Genomic DNA, 20812 nt, shown 5'->3' with positions numbered 1-20812 from the left:
AAGCAGTGTGTCTAGCCATAACTTGAACTTTAACAGGGTATCCCCTTCTAGAAGTTGTCCTTGGCAAGATCACTCACTTTCTTTTCAAATCCTTTAATGCCTTCTCCCTGAAAATCAAAGGAAAATCAGTAGAATACAGAAAAGGGATCAGGGGGAGGAAAGAGGGAAAGGAAAGGGGAAATACTGGGAAAATATTGTCTAAATTATATTGATATGTATAAGTAAGTAACAATGAATCCCACTACTGTGTACAACTATAATGCACCAATAAAAAATATGGGGGGAAATCCCCTCCCTTTTACTCTGTATTTTAAGTTATAAGGAAAGGCCTCCCCTGCAGAGTCTAAATTCTGAAAGGCCTCACTTGAATAGTTTGGATGTCAAGCATTTTTTGATTCCCAAACTCAGGGGGCCTTTGTAACATTCTTCTTGTCAGCTAGCTTTGGGGGGTCAAAATCTATTGTGATAAGACAAATACACTCTCTGAGGAAGACCTGCCCAGCCTCCAAGCTGAGTTCATCCTTTCCTCTCCTTAAAAACCCTTTACTCCCTGAGCCTGAGAAAAATCAGAGCTTGAAAGAATTGTATGTGATTCAGCAAAAGCAGTATCAACAGGCAAGTCCATAGCAATAGGAGCCTACATCAAAAGGAGAAAGCTTTCAAATAAACAACCTAATGATGCACCTCAGGAAACTAGAAAAGCAAGAAGAAGAAAAAAAAAAAACCTTTAAGCCTCATATTATTAGGAGAAAAATAACAAAGATCAGAGTGGAAAAACTACAGAGACAAAAATAAATACAAAAAATCAGTGAAACAAAGATTTGGAGGTTTTTTCTTTTTTGAAAAGATAAACAAAATTGAAATAATTTTAGTCTTATCAAGAATAAAAAAGACACAAACAAATGAAGACAGAGGAGAAATGAGGCATGACAAGTGATATTACAGAAATTAAAAAACGCAATCATTAAGGAGTTTTATGATCTTATGCATACAGATAACAATAAATGTTGGAGAGGATGTTACCTCTAAAAGTGTTTCTATGATTCCATGGTGAATAAGTGTAAGCTAATTTTGAATAGTTATCTATCAAAAGGAAGAACAATTCTTTGTTGCAGCTTTTAGGAATCCTATTTTTTGGAAGACAAACATTCCTATGACTAAGTTGTGATTTTATACAAAATGATCAACAATATAAACTAACAGTACAGCTAATTCATCAATAGAAAAAAATAAACTTTCAATTTTCAATGCTCTTCAATATGCAATAGAAGTAGAAGAAAATAACTTCAGAAGATAGTATTGAATATAGATTTAAAAGTTAGTTGTTATATTGTTGAAAAATAAACATGCCAGTTTTTTGTCCATCTAAAATCTATTTTTCTGAAGTGTACTGACCTGAATTTAGGAAGCATTCATAAGCTTCATAAAAATTAATTAAACATAAATATTAAATTATGTGCTCAGTAAATATTAGGATCCTCATAGCTTTGATCTTTTAGTAAAAAATGTACACTGATGATTTCCTTTAAGAACAAATAGGTGGGCTGAGGATGTGGCTCAAGCGATAGTGCACTCGCCTGGCATGCGTGCGGCCCAGGTTCGATCCTCAGCACCACATACAAAACAAAGATGTTGTGTCCACCGAAAACTAAAAATAGGTGCAAGATCATGTAAGAGATCAGGAGCTGGTAAGAATTATTTCCATGATGGGGCATTTCTTTTTTCTCCTTTGCTTACATATTGAGCTATTTCAATTTTATATGGCATAGAACAATGTCTCATGTGAGGTATGTATATAAGTATATATGTGTTTACGTATTTATTCTGGTGCTTGGGATTGAACCCAGGGGTACTCTACAACTAATAATGGGTCTCACTAAGTTGCCTAGGCTGCCCTGAACTTTTGATCCTCCAGACTCAGCCTCTCCATAGCAGCTGGGATTGCAGGATTATATATGTGTGCTACCACACCCAGCTGAAATGAGCCTTTTATTATTATTATTATTATTATTATTATTATTATTATTATTATTATTACTGAAGATTGAACCCAGGGGCACTTTACACTGAGCTCCATCCCTGGCCCTTTTGCTTTTTAATTTTGAGACAGAGTTTCATTAATTTGCTTAGGGCCTCATTAAATTGCTGAGGCTGCCCTCAAACTTGTGGTCCTCCTATCTCAGCCCCCAAGTCACTGAGATTACAGGCTTGGCCCCACTGTACCCAGTGAGATGATACTTTTTAATGATCATTACACTAAAATATCTTTCATTCTGAAATATATTACATATGAATATTGAGCTTTGAAAATATTCAACCTAATTTTCTTTCCCTCCAGGGCTGGAGAGTGAGCCCAGGTCCTCCAGCACACTAGGCATGTGCCTTACCACTGAGCTGTGTCTCCAGCTCTCAACTTCACTTTTCTATGTATCATTATTTACACTGTAGGTCTTTCCTAAAATACAGATCCCAGAACTATTTATCATTGAGAAATTCCTTGTTCACATCTTTCACAATGTTTTGACTTCACACTTCACGAGGTAGTCATTTTGCTTACTATATTCAAGCCAGTTTTGATAATAGTTCAGTTATTGCCCAATTCATTTTGCTCTGAATCAAAAATAGGGGAAATCATATAAAGTATTTACAGTCCTCAAGTATATTTTTTTCTAAAATAACTTGTGAAAAATCAGAGATGCTACTCATTCTTTAATCTTGTATTTGTTGTGTTATTATCCAATTAGGTTTGGTGGGAGGATGTCTCCACACTTGAGTCCTCGGGTTACAAACTCCAACTAGGTTAGTGCTCACACTACTTGAAAGTCTAGAGTGGAGGACACTAAAGTAACACAGCCAAGTCTCAGCCCAGGGCAGCGACTGAGCCATCAACTTCAGAGTCCTGGGACTCAAGCTCTTTGCAACCCATGAGGCTCCTGTTCACAGGGGCTGTCTTGCCACACAGGGAACCCAAGTTCTTTGAAGCTGTTCCAGTCCTAGGCTGCCAAGTCAGTGGGTCCTTGTTTCTTCTCCCCCTTCCTTTTTTTTTTTTTTTTTTTTTTGGTGTTGGGAGCTACCAGGGATTAAACTCAGAGACACTCAGCCACTGAGCCACATCCCTGACCCTATTTTATATTTTATTTATAGACAGGGTCTCACTGAGTTGCTTAGTGCCTCACTGTTGAGGCTGGCATGAACTTGTGATCCTCAGCCTCCTGCGCTACTGGGATTACAGGTGTACGCCACCCGGCCACTCATCTATTTTCTTGCTTAAATGAACTCTGCTAAATTTAACTTGTTTAAGGGTTTTCCTTTAACCATCAAGTATGGCACGGAAACTAAAAGTTTATTGTCATGTAGTTATAAGTCAGTGATATTTACGTATATGACCTATTCACATATAAATTTTAAGATAAAATGGTATTTCATTCTAATACATGTGAAACATATTATGCTTTTTCAGATTTTGCCTATAAAACTCTTAATAAAAATTTGAGCACAAATGAAAGTAAAGGTATAATCTAGCCAGCAACTAGCACTGGCTTCATTAAAGAAGGTTCGAACTCTGAGAAAAATGCTAGGGAGTTTTAAATTAAAGAGGCAACACTCTAATTACCTTTAAAACCAGCTCCAGGATGGCTTCTCCTAGCTCCAACCTCCAGCCACCTAATGCAGTAGCGAGGTTTACTGAAGAGGCTAGCACATGCCAGAGAACACACCAGGGAGTGGACTTTTATTGGGGAACAAAAAATTCTGAGGAAAATCCCATCCAATGAAGGTTAAGGGGGGCAGCATTCCAAGATCAGGGCAATGATTGGGTCTTTGAGCCTCTGCAAGGACAAGCCCTAGGACCTGGAGAAGGTGGGGAAAGGTCTGACACAGCTGTGTCTGAGTGCCTCTCACCCAGCCAGGGAGGTAACTCAAATCACGTGTGACAACAGCCTCCCACAATATAATGTTTGGCATATATACATATATGCAAAATAAGCTTCAGGGAAATAAAAATTGTCATGCAATCTAATTCACATATCTAAGATAGAAATCACACTATGTGTTGTGACAAATTTTGAGGAGAAAAATGACCAGAACATAATTAAATACGTTAAAACCATGTTCTCAATGTTTTTGAGTTTTCAAGTCCCTTTTCCTCATTTTGGCACAGAGAGAACAGCATTTCTGCCAAGGAACTGGTAGAAATGAAGCAGAGTTCAGTGCACAAAGTTGGAGGCATGGTCTCCTCCCAGAGACCAGCAGGTGTAGGGTACAGAGGGAGTCGGCCCTCTTGTAGCTCCAGGGTGTACTCTGAGCACCATCCTAGGAATGAGGATCCCTTCTGGATCTTCAGGAGGTTCATATGGGAGGTCAGACTACAGGGACTCAGTTCATTGGCTGTCCCCTCCTCCCTGACCCAGCCCAGACCCGTCCCCCTGCCATAAAGGAATCACATCAGAAAACCCAATACAGTCCTCTCACCAGAGGAAATGAGGTCCAGGGGTTCAGGGATCAGACCCATACATCCAATAACTGTTTGCTCCCTGAGTGGATTAGGATAAAATATGCTGCTATGTCACCCCACCCATGGCATCCTGGGAAGGGTCCCATGTGACAGCCCCCTGGAGTTATGCACTTGAGGAGTGCCTTTTGATTTCAGTGGGCCTGGGGCCCCAGACAGTATAGATGGACATGTGCTTGGTCAGAGTAGGCAACTAGGGTGCCAGAGGGCAGAGGGGCCGATATGTCATGTGGACACAGGGGGTGGGCGTGAGGACAAACTGAGTTGTGTCCCACCCAGGGCCTGAGGTCCAGAGACACCCCTACCTCTGGAAGCACAGGCTGCACCTGGAGCTGCAGGGTGAGCACTATACAGTGAGCTGGGAAAGGTGGAGAGAGAGTGATGAGACAGAAGTGGGCCAGAAGCACTGGACCAAGGTCTCACCTTTTCCTTGTCTCCTGGAGCTCCCTTGGCTTGCCTGACTGGGGACAAAATGGCTCTGCCTTAGGAGAGTGGACATAGAATCACTTGTCATGGCTTGAGGGATCTCAAACACCCTCACAAGTCTACCTACTGCTTGTTGACCCATCATGTGGCCAGGCTCTGTCCTCCTGATTGTCCAGTTCCCACCTTCAGCAGGGATATGTCCTCACCTGCAGTGCCCCAGATGGTGGGCCAGCTCAGACTCAGCCATCAGAACCTTGCCCCACAGGCCTAGGGTGGGATCCCTGCACCTGGAGGTCCCAGCCCTGGCTCTCAATTTTGTGCCTGGCAAGCAGCCATCTCTAAAACCTTCCTCCTGGGACAGTGGGTTCATGACCCTCTATAGCAGGGCACTGAGGCAGCTGAGCCACATGCATGCCACAGGCTTAGTGAGTGCCTGCTCCTGCATCTCAAGCAGTAGGTGAAAGGCCACATTGCATACAGCTGCATGCGCGCCCACACATATGTGCCTGGAACTCGGACCTGTCCTTCTTCCCCTGGGGAATTGGGTCTCAGGACTGGAGGATTCAGCATGCAACTCCATGAAGTTGCCCTGACATCCCTGCCCTCACATTGACCATCCCTGCATGCCCTGGAGGCCCTTAGCTCCACAAAGAGGACCACACCGGCCCCCCTGTCCTGGCCCTCAAGCCCTGGCCTCACTGCACCGTGAGGGCACCCTGGGGGCGGGGCCTAGGGCAACAGGGTCCACCCCCACACAAAGTGGCAAGCCCTCTGCAGCCCCACCCCCTCGCACTCTGGCTCTCCTGGGCTCAGATGGCCACAAGCTCCACTTGTGGATGATCCACGTGCTCCAGTGGGATGCCGGTTGATGTGTATTGTGGCCAAGGACCCAGGCAGGAAAACGGGGTGGCTCGGACCCCAGAAGGGCGGGCACGCAGATTGTGAAACAAAGTGGTTCCTGAGATGGTGGCCAGTTGAGAAGGAGGCGCAGCCAAGCAGGTGGGTGGGTGCAGCCTGATGCGGCCCTTGCGCCATCCCTGATGGCCTTCCCCAGGACATAACCCGCTGTCCCTGGGTGGGTACCGAGAAGGGGGCGTGATGCGCTCACGCTCAGGCCAGTCCATGTCTTTCCCCTCAGCCAGTTGGTAAGGATGTGATCAGCATGGCGCAGGTGCTCCATAGAGGCGTGCCACCTGCAGGCACCTCCTTCCTATGAGTTCCAGTCCAGAGGGCCTGCTGGGGACAGGATGCCTGGAGACAAGTGCTCTACCACCAACTCCCTCCCTGGTCTGCAGGAAAGACTTGGGAATACTTTTCCTGGGATGCCCCTCCCCCCGCTGTGCTCTCCTCTGTCCCCTATTTCTGGCATGGCAGACAATGCTGGTTCTTAATAAATGTCTCTTCCTCACAGATCTCCTTGCTTGGATGCTTTCAGGGGGACCAGGGAGATTTGTCTGGGTTGCATCCTGCTCTGAGTTGGGGCTGGGCCACCATCCGTTTGAGCAAAGGGGTGCTTCTGTAGTATTGGGAATAGAGCAAGGCAAGAGGGACTCCTGGGTCCTCTGGAGGTCCCCTGGGCAAACAAGGACTCTCAAGTGCTTGGGAAGGTGGGAGGCTCTTGAGCTGCCTGGGGGCCAGCAGTGCAGACCCTGTGGGGCACCTTCTGACCCTGCTGGTCCCTGATGAAGAGAGTGGAGAAGGGGAGGTGCCCTGGACAAAACATGCACCCAGAGATCATGTCCTCAGTGACCTATTTCCTCCTGCTGGGCCCACGTCCTAATATCTCTACCATTTACCCCTAGCCCACCAAGATACACAATCACCAATGTCTCCATCCATTCATGAACTCAAAGCGCCTTTTACAGCGCCTTTGATCATTCACCTACCCCAGGACCCCAACAGAGAGTACTGCTCCCCTGAGGTTCAAGCCTTCAAGTTAGGAGCTCTCTGGGGACTGGGAAGATTCAGAGCAGAACAAGAGGGGTGTAGACTGTGCTTTGAATGTGGATTCGAGGCTGACCATGGGGTCAGAAGACTCAATTCAGATCCATTCTCTTCCACTGACCCTTTGAGTTACTATGGACATGTCACAGAACTCTGCAAGCCTTAGAGTTCTTGTTTATTCCAGAGGCCTTATTGAGCACCTACTATGTCTCTGTGTGTGAGTGTGTGTGTGTGTGTGTGTGTGTTTACACATACTTGTCTTTGGGATTCGCCCAGGATCCCACCACTCATGAAAGCATATTTGTGCCCTGTGACAAAACAGGACCCACACTTTAGCCTCATGAACAATGAAGCACAGACACAAGGCAGATCATAGGAGAGAGCGTGACACATCCAAGGGTCTGTGTACATCTCCTCCTGCTTTCCTTCTCCCTGAAAGGAGTCTCCAGAAACAGAGGGTCTGAGGTCCAAGGCCGAGTCTTGAATAGGATCCACTAGTCCTGGTATGTGGAGAGAGCCTAGTTGGTGCCGGAATCTCTAGATTTTGTCAAGCTGCATTTTGAAATGCCTTTATGTGAGACAGAACTTCTAATATTAAGCAACTGAACTGATTCATGTCTTCTGTAAAGCAACTAAGTTTTTTACAGTGTACACAGGCCAAAAGCTAGGAGTTTATAGGGTTGGGGAAGGTCACTTGGCCTTTAGTCTTCTATTCATTCTGTATCCTCTGAGATTCCTTTGTTCTAAATGTCTTATTGCTCATTTAAGTTATTTTGTTGTTTTGTGTTGTGTGGTGTTTTATTTTGTTTCAGTCTCAGAACATAGTTCCAATTCAGAATCTCTACAGCTGACATATTCACCCAAAGACTTCTTGGGAATCAAACCCATAAGTCATCTTTCTTTCTGGCTTATTGTGAAGTAAGAAGAACATGAATTCTTTGATACTCATCACATCAAGAAGTGGTTGAAAAAGTAACTCTTTTTATCTGGACAGTCTCTTTAACTGTTTTGACCCATAGCATATGGTAGAAGCTGTATCATGTAGATTTCTGGGCCCGGGTAGTAAGTATGTGGCTACCTCCACTTGCTGTTTCTTGGAATACTTACTATGTAAGAAAGTCCAAACATTTCTGTTTAAAAGCCCTCCTGGAGTAGAACTAAAATCCCAAGTCTACAGTCTCAGTCTCCCAGTAACAGGCAGCATCAATGTGCTAACCATCATGTGCTACCCATGAGTCAGCCATCTTGGAGGCAGATATTCCATTTCTAGTCAAGTCCTCTCTAATGAAATTCAGGTGACTAGAGAAGCACCATCCTGTCAATTCCTGACTAGACTGCAATTTTGTCAGCACAATTTTTTTTTGAGCCAAAAAAATTGCAGTGGTTTCTTATATAGAGATAGCATACCGTGAAATATTTTATTAAAAACACTTTATTAAAAATGCATATTGAATACTGCCCTGTAACATTATGCTTATTTGGCAAAAAGGCATCTGTAGCTATTATCTTATTACGACATGTAATACGGGCTATGAAATTCATAACAATAAAACATAGCAGGGCCAATTACCACCTAACAATTACCAAATCTATTATTTTATTTTTATTTTTAAACTGAGGATTTTGGTGCTCAGAGGTGCTCTGTCATTGAGTTACATCACCCACCTTTTTTATACTTTTTGAGAAAGGTTCTCACTAAATTGCTGAGGCTGGCCTCAAACTGTGACCCCTCCTGCCTCAGCACTCTGTGTGAGTCTCTGTGATTACAGGTAAGCACCATCACACTGGATTTTGTAGGCTCATGTGGAAGCTCAACATTCCTGCAATTCCAGCCCACCTCTCTAAAGTTAAGCCCCAGGGACTGGGAAGGCTGAGGCAGGAAGATGGCAAGTTTCAGGCCAGCCTGGGAAATTTAGAATTTTAACAACCCTGTAAGACACTGTTTAAAAATAAAAGCTGAGTGAGGTGACCCACTCCTGTAATCCCAGCATCTCAGGAGGCTGAGGCAGGAGGATCAGGAGTTCCAAGCCAGCCTCAGCAAATTGAGACACTAAGCAACTCAGTCAGACCCTGTCCATAAATACAAAATAGGGCTGGGATGTGGCTCAGTGGCTGAGTGCCCCTGAGTTCAATCCCTAGTAACAAAAAAAAAAAAAGAAAGGAAAAAAAGAAAAAAATGCAGAGGATGTAGCTTAGTGTAAAACACCCATGGGTTTAATCCCAATTACTAAACAAAGAAACAAAAACAAAAAATTTAAAAACCAGCAGATGGGCTTCAAAGGAAAGCTTAAAGGCAGGAAATCAAAAATAGCCTGGAGTCATGCTCATATTTAAGGCTGGAAGGAGAAGAGACTCAAAAGGTGGCACTGTCCAATATCATAGCCATTGTCCACATGTAGCCATTTATAGTTACATTTTTTAGCTTTTTTTAAAATTTTATTTTTTATTCTGATTTGTTTTATATGACAACAGAATGCATTATAAGTCATATTACATATATAGAGACCAACTTTTCATATCTCTGGTTGGAAACAAAGTATATACACACCATTCCTGTCTTCATACTTGTGCTTTGGATAATCATGTCCATTATATTCCACCATTATTTCTAACCCCATGTCCCCTCCCTTCCCCTCCCACTCTATCTAGAGTTTGTCTATTTCTCCCCCTTCCTACCTGACTATGAAACAACTTGATGCTGGTTGTTTTAATGAATCACAATAATAGTCATTTTTTATCAGGTCATTAGTGTGTGCCCAAAACTGTTAAAACACTTCATAAACTAGATTTCTTTTTAAAGTCATGTTTGTTGAGATATAATTTATATATGATACAATTTACCCCATTTACTTTATAGTTATATGTATTTTGATAACAAAAATATAAAAAGTGACAACATGTATATATGGATATATGGTACTACCAGCAAGATACAGAATGTTACCTTGTTCTCCTATCCTTCTTTTTTTTAAACAAATAGAGAAATCAATTTTAATATATTTCATTTAACCCAATGGATAACCAATATCATTTGCAAAGAAAATAATTGTTAGCAAGATATTTCATGTTCATTTTCTTAGTCCTAGTAATTCTTTGGAATCTAATGTCTATTTAACACATAGCACACCTCAATTTAGACTATACACATTTCAAATACTCAGTGGCCTCATGTAACCAATGGCTGCCCTATTGGCTCCTTTATCCATCTTTCACCTTTGGATGAGACACATGCTGTAGGCTGCATGATAAGTCTCCTTGTTATGTGGTTTCTTGTTGCATTCTATCAGAAAGGGACACCAAAGAGATGAACTTAAAATATACAAGAGTAGAGCAAGGTGTTTTATTCCTTCCTATAAGACTCTATTAGACTGTGAGTTGGTTTCTACATGCTTTTAGTGGGAATAACTTCAGTTAGGTCACCTTCTCCTACAAGTTTTTCATAATGGCTCTCTCTTACTTCACCTCCTACCTCTCCAAGTTTACAGAAGGAAAGGTGCTTCACAAAATTTATTAGTTACCTTCAACCTTGCCATTATCTTTATAAATACCTTAGTAAACAATTTTTCCTCTGATTGATCTTTTTCCTCCTTGAATCTTAAATAATGGCTTTTTAATTATAAGAGAGTAAAGTATACCTCATCTCATATCATAGGCAATGTGATACTAGATTAATTATATATTAAAATATAACATAAAATGCTAACCCTTTTAAAGAACATATTTATATAACTTTGTGAGGAGAAATGGGAAACAAAAAATATGAAATAAACAAAAACCTGAAAAATGAGATGATATTGTAGTTTAAATTTTTTATGTGTAAAAATTTATCAAAAAGAGTTGAAAGAGACATGAATTGTATTACAGGTCATTTTTGTTTATTTTTGATATTTAGATTGACTTGGTTTCACCTTTAGTTGGCTTTTCCTTTTGTAGTTCTTCCCTTTACAAATATTTATTGTTGTTTTTTATTTCCTCCTCATGGAATATTTTACCAAGAATGTTCTATAGTGCAGGCTTTCTTGCTATAAATTCTTTTACTTTTTGTTTGTCATAGAAGGTTTTTATTTCATTGTCAAATTTGAAGCTTAATTTTGCTAGATATAAGATTCTTCGTTGGCATCCATTACCTTTTAGAGCTTGGTATATATTGTTCCAGGATCCCCTGGCTTTGAGGGTCTGGGTTGAAAAATCTGCTGAGATCTGAATCGGACTTTCCTTATAGGTAATCTGATTGTTCTCTCTTGCAGCCTTTAAAATTCTATCCTTATTCTGTATGCTAGGAATTTTCATTATAACATGTCTTGATGTAGATCTGTTGTAATTTTGTACATTTGGTGTCCTATAGGCCTCTTGTATTTGATTTTCCAGTTCATTCTTCATGCGTGGGAATTTTTCTGCTATTATTGCATTGAAGAGATTGTACATTCCCTTGGTTTGAATCTCTGAACCTTCCTCTATCGTGATAACTCTTAAATTTGGTCTTTCGATGGTATCCTATAATTCTTAGATATTCTGTTCATGGTTCCTTACTATCTTCCCTGTGAGGTCAACTTTATTTTTAAGATTGTGTATTGTATCTTTGTTGTCTGAGGTCCTGAATTGCAAGTGATCTAGTCTGTTAGTGATGCTATCTATTGAGTTTTTAAATTGGCTTATTGTTTCTTTCATTTCAAGGATTTCTCTTTTTTTTTTTCAATATCAATCTCTTTCTTGGAGTAATCTCCTGCAACTTGTATTTGCTCTCTCATCTCTTTGTTGGAGTGATCCATTTTTGCCTGTATCTGCTCACTTAGGTCATTCTTTAGTTTCCGAATTATTTTAGTTATGTATATTCTGAACTCCTTCTCTGACATTTCACCTACTTCACTATCTATGGATTCTATTGTTGTAGTATCTTGGTTTGTTTGAGGCACTTTCTTCCCTTGTTTTTTCATGATGTCTATGAGTCTTCCTCTCTTGCAGTGTAGACCCGAGGTATGACAGTCTCTGCTCTGTTGTCTTATAGTGTCCCTATATGTTACCAATACCTCACTTTTAAGGGAGAGATCAATATTTCAGCACTCAATGTACCCAACATGCAGCCATATATCAGTAAGCTTCTATTTTTACATCTTGCTGTATTTTACTCATCAGAAATGATGAGTTCGGTTATCTTCTACCTTATAGTCAGTAGGTTTGCGTAATGGTTTACAGTTTCTCATGGTAGAAGTGCGGCATGGGGGGTTGGCTGAGATGTTTATGAAATAGGATATTAGAATATGGAAGTATTAGATTATATGACAGGTGAGAGGGTAATCATAAGAAGTTGGCTGTTAGTAGGAGAAACATGAGATAGGCAACCCCATGCAATACTCCCTGTTACCTCAGCAACAGGATAACTGTTAGCACCCCCAGTAGAGAAACCTCTGGTGCAGCCAGGCCCACAGGGACCTTTATGATATCTTACCAGGTCCTTATTGTTGTACCTTGATACAAGTGGTGATATCCCAGTTTCGTGGTGGTGGCGGCAGCCTCAAACCTATATGTACCCTGATGTTAGGCTGTGGAGCCATGCTTTGGTGAATAAGGAACCCCAATGTGGGGTGGTTCACCACATATCTCTGGGCCCAGGACAGACCTCTCCTCCTGACTTCCTGGCCACATATGGTGGGCCTCTCCTCCAGATCTATGGGCCACGATGTGGCAGTCGGGTCTCTCTGGATCTCCGTGCCACGTGTCACCAGGCTGTTCTTGTTTGGCTTTAAATGTCTTATTCAGTTCTACTTTACATTATTTTCTCACAAAATATCATAAAAAATTAACACTGCCCTCCCAGATCCCTATGTTCTTTTCATTTTGATCATGCTATTCTCTTTCTTTTGAAGCCTCTTCACAAATTCCTAGAAGCAGACTGAGAAAGTCTTTTTGCATATGTTAGACTGAGAGTTTAAATAAATCTAAACCTGATTAAATATCTAGAATCAATGTTCCTTCTTCTACCAGGTAGAAAACTTTCTGCCTAGTAATTTTCCTAGCAGAAATCATGATGACTCTTTATCTGGTAATTATGACCTGAGAAAATCAAATGATTATTTACTTTTACAAGTATACTTCTTTGCACAGCAAGTAATACCTGCTATCTCAGGTTATAGTCCATACCCATCAGTGTAGATTATTGTTTGTGTTTTTCAAATAACGTTGGCAGTTTAATTCATTCTTCCCTAAGGAATATTTCTTATTTAAAGACATAAAAAATAAGATGAGATTAAAGTATAAAATTGTGATGTTAGTGTAAGTTAAATATAAGCTAGTATAAAACACAGGTAGTATTCTACCATGTATATCTTTTGATTTGTTATTTCTTAATTTACATAAATAATCAATGCAATAATAGAACAGAAATATTTTTTCCAGAAAGAACAAAATGGCAACAACAGTATGTTATTGTTAAGACTTTTAATATTCCAGTGCAGTATTCTGGTGCCTCATCAATTAGGGAAATGTGCATGCTTTTCTTTGACTTGCTGTTGTCTTATTAGTGAATTAACCTTGTTTAACCTTTGACCCTTTACTATGAACCACAGAGAAGGCAATATATAAAATAAATTAAGATGTCAATGCTGAGTTTAGGGAAAGTCAGTGAGGAGAAAACTGTGGCAGGAGGAAGAAAGAAGTCAGAGCCTGCTAATTATATCTCACAGCCATATCCAAGGGGGATGCATGGTATACAATTGATGTCACTGATTTTCTGCTCTCAGATTTTCTTAAAACTGAATATAAATTTAAGAATTATAAATCCAGGTCAAAGAATTTTTCTAATTCGTTTCTTTCTAAAAAAAAAAAAAAAGAGTTCTGCCATACTGATTTCTTCACAACTGTGCCTCCAGTAATTTCCAATTAGAATTGGACAGTTTTGAAAATTCTCCTTAATATTCATTTGATTTGTGATCTACTGTACATCCTAGCTAAGCTAGAATTGGACTGGACTTTAAGAATGATGGAATATGTAATAATCACGATTGTAAATTTTAGGTATCAAGATATCTACCAAGCTTATTTTCTAATAAAATGAGAAATATGGGCACAGAGTACTTGAGTACCAAAAGAACTTCCAGATGATTTAGTTGGCAGTTCTAACACTAAAAGTGTAGTTATAAAGTCTGATGTTCATTATTTACCACTGGTCTTTACTCATTGGGGAACTGAAAATGATTTGGCTTGTGTCATATTTATTCCCATTTGAATCTTTATGGAAATCAATATTCATTGCCTTATGTTAATACACTTTTAATAGACCTTCAATTCTAACTGAATGAACAATACAATCAAGAAAGCACATTGGTGGGCTGGGGATGTGGCTCAAGCGGTAGCACGCTTGCCTGGCATGTGTGCGGCCCGGGTTCGATCCTCAACACCACATACAAACAAAGATGTTGTGTCCGCCGAAAACTAAAAAATAAATATTAAAAAAATTCTCTCTCTCTCTCTCTCACTCACTCTCTCTTAAAAAAAAAAAGAAAGAAAAGAAAGAAAGAAAGCACATTGGCTTCTAAGTTCATGTTGCATACATTGTGCATGGGCCCTGAAGGAACAATATTGGATTAGATCCATTATCTACCAAGCACATAAATAAAGGAAATGTAATGCATTATGCCTGAATCAAATCTGAAAGATGGTTAAATAACTACTTATATGTCAACTCAACTCAATTAATTTTAACACAGTGTGGGACTCTTTTTCTTCTTTATAAAAAAACTTTGTTATCCTGTTCTCATCCCACTTCCAGGAAACTAATGGAATCCACTACTCAATCTGGCCAACCTACTCATTTATTCAGCTCTCATCCTTCCTCCTTCTAACACTGATTTCTGATGAGTACAGTTGCTCCACACACATACATTCTACTATTCCTTTGTCTTCAATCTGAAGATTGACAGAGTTCCTGCCACAGTCATTGCCAAAAAGTTAGCAGAACATGGTACTTAGACAGCCAAACCTCTGCTACCACCCACCTATGCCCACTTATACCTAGTTCACTATGTATTAATTTCTTCCTTTTTTTCCCCCCTGGATTTACTTATTATCCTTTCCCTGTCTTTTAGATGTTTAATTTATTTATTATTCTTTTTATATTAATTTATTATTTGTAAGCTAGTACTTGAATGCTGTTTTAGCTACATCCCATAAATTCTGATATATAATATTTTCATTATTATTTTATAGAAATTCTATCAATTTAATTTATACTATCCTTCTGACCCAAGGACTCCTTTATAGAAAGTCTGTACATTTTCAGGGTGGTCAGCCTTTTTACTTGGCTTAAGTTTTAAATGTGTTGCACTGTAACCACATAATGTGGCTTAAATAAATCTATATTTGGAATTTAGCTGTATTTTCCTTATGGCCTAATATATAGGGCAAGTTTTCATGACTGCTTCCTGTGCACTTGAAAATAACCTACATCTTTATTATTGGGGTGCAGAGTTGGCATAATCCATAAAGCACATCTTTTCTAGTATATTGATCACATGAAGTAGACAAAAATACTTATTAATTTTCCCTCCTTTTACCTGTCACATAGATTTTGCTTCATAAAATTTACTGTTGTGTTAGTTCATTCACTATAGATATGTTTAACTGAACTGTATCTCCCTTTGCAATTGAGGCTCTATAAAGGATTCTTCTTTGGTTCTTTTGTTGTTTGTGTCAAGATTTTCACCTTCTCAGGATTGAGATGCTTATAATACTTTTCTTCTCCTTCTCCTCCTCTTCCTCCCCCTCCTCCTTCTTCTTTTTTAATTGGTTATACTTTTACCTGATTTTTTTAACTTGTGATATAATACACATAACTTAATATTTACCATCATACCTAGTTTTAAGTTTACAGTTCAGTGACATTAAGTGTATTCACACTGTTATGCAACCATCACCAACATTCATCTCCAGACTCTTTCAGTGTGGAGAGACTGTAATTATACCCATTGAACATGAGCTCGCCATTCCCCTTGCCTTTCAACACCTGGCAAACACCATTTTATCTGTTTCTATAAATTTGCCAACTTGAGAGTATTTTATTTACTGTGACTGATTGTTTCACTAAACCAAATATCCTCAGTTATCTTATTTTCTCTTGTAATAAGTTGAGTTCTTCTGTTGTTTGTTATATCTATGATGTGTGTTTGTATATGGTTTTAAAGTTCTTTGTTATGTGTTTTTTTTCTTTTATTATTATATGTTGCACTTGTTTTTTTATATTTATTTCAAAGAGGAATATATTAAGTGTTTTGAGTTCTTGATATATCCTTGAGATTAGTGCTTTATCTAATGTGCATGTGGTAAAAATTTGCCCCATTCTATACTCCCTCTCTTCAGTTCATTAATTGTTTATTTTGCTAAGAAGAAGCTTTTTAGTTGGAATTCATCCCATTTATTGATTCTCAATTTTACTTCTTGTACCTTAGGAGTCTTGTTAAGGAAGTCAGGTTCTAAGCTGATATGATGTAGATTTGGGCCTGCTTTTTTTTTTTTTTAACTTACATTTATTCCTCAACTACTTCCATTCTCAATTTCATACTGGATGCTGTTTCTTCTTTTGGGGGTAACCAATAAGTCCATAGTATCCAAACAGTAGTTTTAGTCTCATCTCTTCTGGTTTCCATTGAACCAGTCCAGCCACCCCTTTACAGATTATTTGTTGTACCTTGTCTTATCCCAAACCACTAAACTTTGAATATGCCATCATTTTACCTTGTACTTGCTTTCACTTTTGCACTTTTCACACTTTTCTTTCTTTAGCATTGAGCATTTGCAAACAGGCAGCTTTGAACTATATTGTCTACAGAAATTTTTATCTCCCTCCAAAATATTAAAATTAGTAGGCCTCACAATTAACAAATCAGAAGATTAAAGTATAGCCATTACTTCAAACAAGAGAGTGACAGTGATGCTCTTTCAGGTGTGCAACAGATCTGTGTGATACAGACACTGTCATCCTGCTTGTTGGACTGGATAATTTCAGACCATGTCATTTGCATGACCCCAGTAATTTTCTGACCAAAAATAATTACTTGGGAAGCATAAAATATAAAAATATCAATGGCCATTCATTTTTTAACCATGTTCCTTTAACAATATTTTAGCAGGTGGGTAGTTCACTATCATAAAAACAAGTTGACTATTAACCTTATAGTAAATATCACAATTAATTTTTTATTAGTACATTATAGTTATACACAATATGAGGGTTCATTTTGATGTAATTACACAAGCCTAGAATATAATTAGCTCCAATTCAGTCCCTAGTACTTCCCATTTCCCTTTTCTCCTTCCTCCTCTGGTTCATTTATTCCTACTCTACTGGTCTGTCTTCTATTTATCTATAGTTTTAAAAAATTACTTCTTTATAGATATATACATAGGTGAAATGCACTTTGGTATATTCATATATGCACCTAAGATAGTTTGGCCAATTTAATTCTACCATTCCTCCCATTTCCTGTTCCTCCTTCTTCCATTTCAATACTCTTCTTCTACTTCACTGATCTCTCTTCTATTTTCATCTATCTTCACCCTTTTTCCTTATTTTTTTTCTAGCTTCTGTGTTATGAGAGAAAACAGTTGTTTTAGCTTTTTTGCTACTGCAACTGAAAGACCAGATCACAACAATGGTAGAGGAGGAAAAGTTTATTCAGAGGGCTCCTGGTGAAGCCAGATTTAAAGTTAGGTAGTCAGTGTAGTTAGATAAATCCGGGTCTAATATCGAGTGAAATCTAAAATGGAGGCCGTGTGGAGAATGACTCGGGAAAACACAGGACAACTCATGGAATGTTAATGAAGTCCCAAAAGGCCCTAGGCCAAAGTCCACCTCAAAGAAATGTTAATGAACAGCCCCCAGCAAAAAGGTGCTGACTCAAGTCCTTCCTGACCAGATTACTTCTTTGGCCCACCTGTGTCCCACCCCTCGGGCCTTCCAACCTACATTCCATCACCAAAACTATAAGAAGGGGAGACAACATCCCTTCCACGGATTCCACCTCTTGGGTCCCCTTCTTCCTCCGGGAGAAGTCTTTTCTGCTGTCCTTTAATAAACTTCTAATTTCTACTCTGACCTTGCCTCGGCGTGCTTCTTTGGTGTTATTCTTCAACATTGGGGAAGCAAGGACTCGTCACCGGTCAACAGCGGTAACATATTGGAGGTTCCACCGAGATTCTACACCGAGGTAAGTGCACGCACCCCATGTCTGTTTGAGGTGCATCTTTCTCTCTCTTTCTTTCTGGAGGGTAAGGTGGGCACCCGACGGCTATTTAAACGCAATTAGTGAAGCCGCCACTCTTCAAGACTCGGGTGAGAGGTTTCCCGGCCTAGGTAGCTCTCAATCACCTGTTCAATACAGAGCAGGCATGTTGGGTTCTGCCAAAGCTGCTTCCAACTTTTCTGTCTGGGCCTGGAGAGCAATTGGCGTGAGTACACAGTGTCCCGAATCCCGATCTGCCTCGGATGCGTGGAGGTGGAGGAAGGAGTTTGGAACAACTGCGGAATTCCGGTCTGGGCTACACTCAGATGATTCCTCAGGTTCCTTTCTCTTGAGCCCCCTTCCGACAGCCCTCAGGGGTATCTAGGGTGATCGGTAGATGAATGGCACTGAGGGAAAGCCCCAATCACATTTGCCTCCGTATGGGCCATGCAACACTCCCAACCTCGTATCCATTCCTCCTGGATGCTCCCCTTCCTTCGCAGGTCAGAAATGTTAGCAATTCAGGTTGTAGGACTGAGAAAGGCATGAGATAATTAGCAAAATCTGCCCAGGTTCTCTAAGATGCATAGGTAAATTTAACTAGTCTGTTTTACCGCCCCAATGTTTAAAATGTGTTGTGTTCCCTAAGCTGCTAGAGAGGCATTTTTAGAATCAACTCCTCCGGTAATCTGCTATCTTACAACCAGTAGATATCCCTTAACACTTAGGCGGCTCCTTTAGTCTACAGAGCAAAGGCAACAAAAGAGTGCATGTTTCTCTTGCAATGGGTTTTTTAGTGGCCGGGAGGATAAGCAGTAATGCCCTTAAGTCTGAATCCTCCCAGGGTCTCTGGCACAGGGCAAACTGAGACCCTAGCACTTTGCTAAAGGGGACCAGAAACCCCTTGGCAAAGCAAGGTGAGAGACGGGTTTTCTGGACCGTTTAGGAAGCTCAAACTTAGGGAGACGTCCCTAATGAGAACAGTTTTCTCTGGCGCGGCGTGGGTGCCTGAGTCCTGTTTTCTTCTCACTCAGACGGGAGCTTCTCTCTCTCCAATACGCCAGGTGCACTACTAGCCTGCGTATTGAAAAATTGGGATAAATTTGATCCTCAGACAATCAAGAAAAAGTGCCTCATTTTCTTGGCCTGGCCTCAATACAAACTCTCTGATGGAGAAACCTGGCCACCAGAGGGAAATATCAATTTAATACAATTTTACAGTTTGATAAAATTTACAAAAAAGGAAATGGTGTGAGGTGCTGTATGTTCAGATTTTTCTTTGCTCTAAGGGAAAATCCTAAATTATGCCAACAGTGTAAAGTAGACTTAGCTATGATACCTGCCATGAAGAAAAAAATCTTTGACTCACTGAGGAAAAAGAATCAAGAGAAAAATTTGGGCCGATCAAAGTACATACCCCCTTCCCCCTTCAAGACCTAAGGCAGATAAAAACTGACTCTACTGGAAAGTTAGGAGATATGCCAGATTGCCTGGGATTGGATCTATCCAAAGGAGCTAATCCTGTAAGTAAAAGGGAAACTGAGGATTCCCAGCAGCTGCCAGAGCCATTTTCGCTTTGGGGAATTTCCTCATTCTTCCCTGCACTGTAAGGATTGCTCCATCTCTGTCCACTTAAAAAGAAGGGACACTGAATGCAGTAAAGTCAGTCACACTGAGACCCTTGATTTTACACCTCTGTGAAAACATCTGGTCCACTCATGGGGAAATCTATGGTGCCACTGATAGTAGGAGTCATAATTAAATGGAAGTTAAAAACCTGGAGAGATTTTTTCTCTTATCTGGTCTCTCTATTTTAAAGGTTATTATAGATTGTTTCTTGGGAATGATCTTGGCTAAATGTGTGTCTAAAAGATGATTTTTTTATTGTAACAATCTGGTATCTAAATGAGTTTGAAGCATTGCATAATCTTGCAGTTAAAAGTTGGGGTTAGGTAATTGTTTAGTTTGTGATTTCAGATAATTCATGCTGGAGAACTTAAATACTTAGGATAGAAAATTAAAAGAATTCTACTTCCAAGTTGGCAAGTAACTCCCAATCATTTAGTTTTATTTTGAACTGGGTAGCCTGAGAAGATTTCACTAGGTGTACCAGTGCATTAACTTGGGCAAGGATAGTAAATTATGATATGGTATCTGTTCCCCTCAGTGTGTAAGATTTAGGAAAAAAATGTTGAATTGGAACATTGGTCTGGCTTATTGAAATAACATTGAATAGCAACAGTCTTAAAAATTTTTAAAGCTTAATTTTGGATATACATGGTAGTGTGTGGTTCTCTTTTAAGATTTTTTTTCAAATGATTTAATGTAACTTAATACTATAGGAACTTCAGAACAAAGGAAGTAGCTTAATGATCCTAAAGAAATTTCTTCTGATGGTAGAGATCCTATTTTCAGTTTTGTGTGAGCAAGTTTTTCTAGTGTAGGAAAATGTAAAGGTATGAAATTTTATAAATTGTATCTTAAACTTGTATCATAATTTTCAACATCCAAACCTGAAAATTGTGACTTATGGTTAAAATGCCTTAGGCATGAGGTTTCTGCTCAGAATTCCAGTTTTCTCAGTTCCTTCCAGACCTCAGCCAGGACTTAAGTTGATATGCAAATAGAAGAAGCCTAGAGCACTCAGTATGAGACAGATCTGAGGCCCAAGAAAAAAAAGAGTAAAGTGTCTTTTTATGGGAACTCAAACTAGATTAAA

The sequence above is a fragment of the Marmota flaviventris genome, chromosome 12 (genome assembly GCF_047511675.1).
Source record: "Marmota flaviventris isolate mMarFla1 chromosome 12, mMarFla1.hap1, whole genome shotgun sequence".
NCBI classification, from domain to species: domain Eukaryota; kingdom Metazoa; phylum Chordata; class Mammalia; order Rodentia; family Sciuridae; genus Marmota; species Marmota flaviventris.
Note: the sequence above shows the minus strand (reverse complement) of the source record.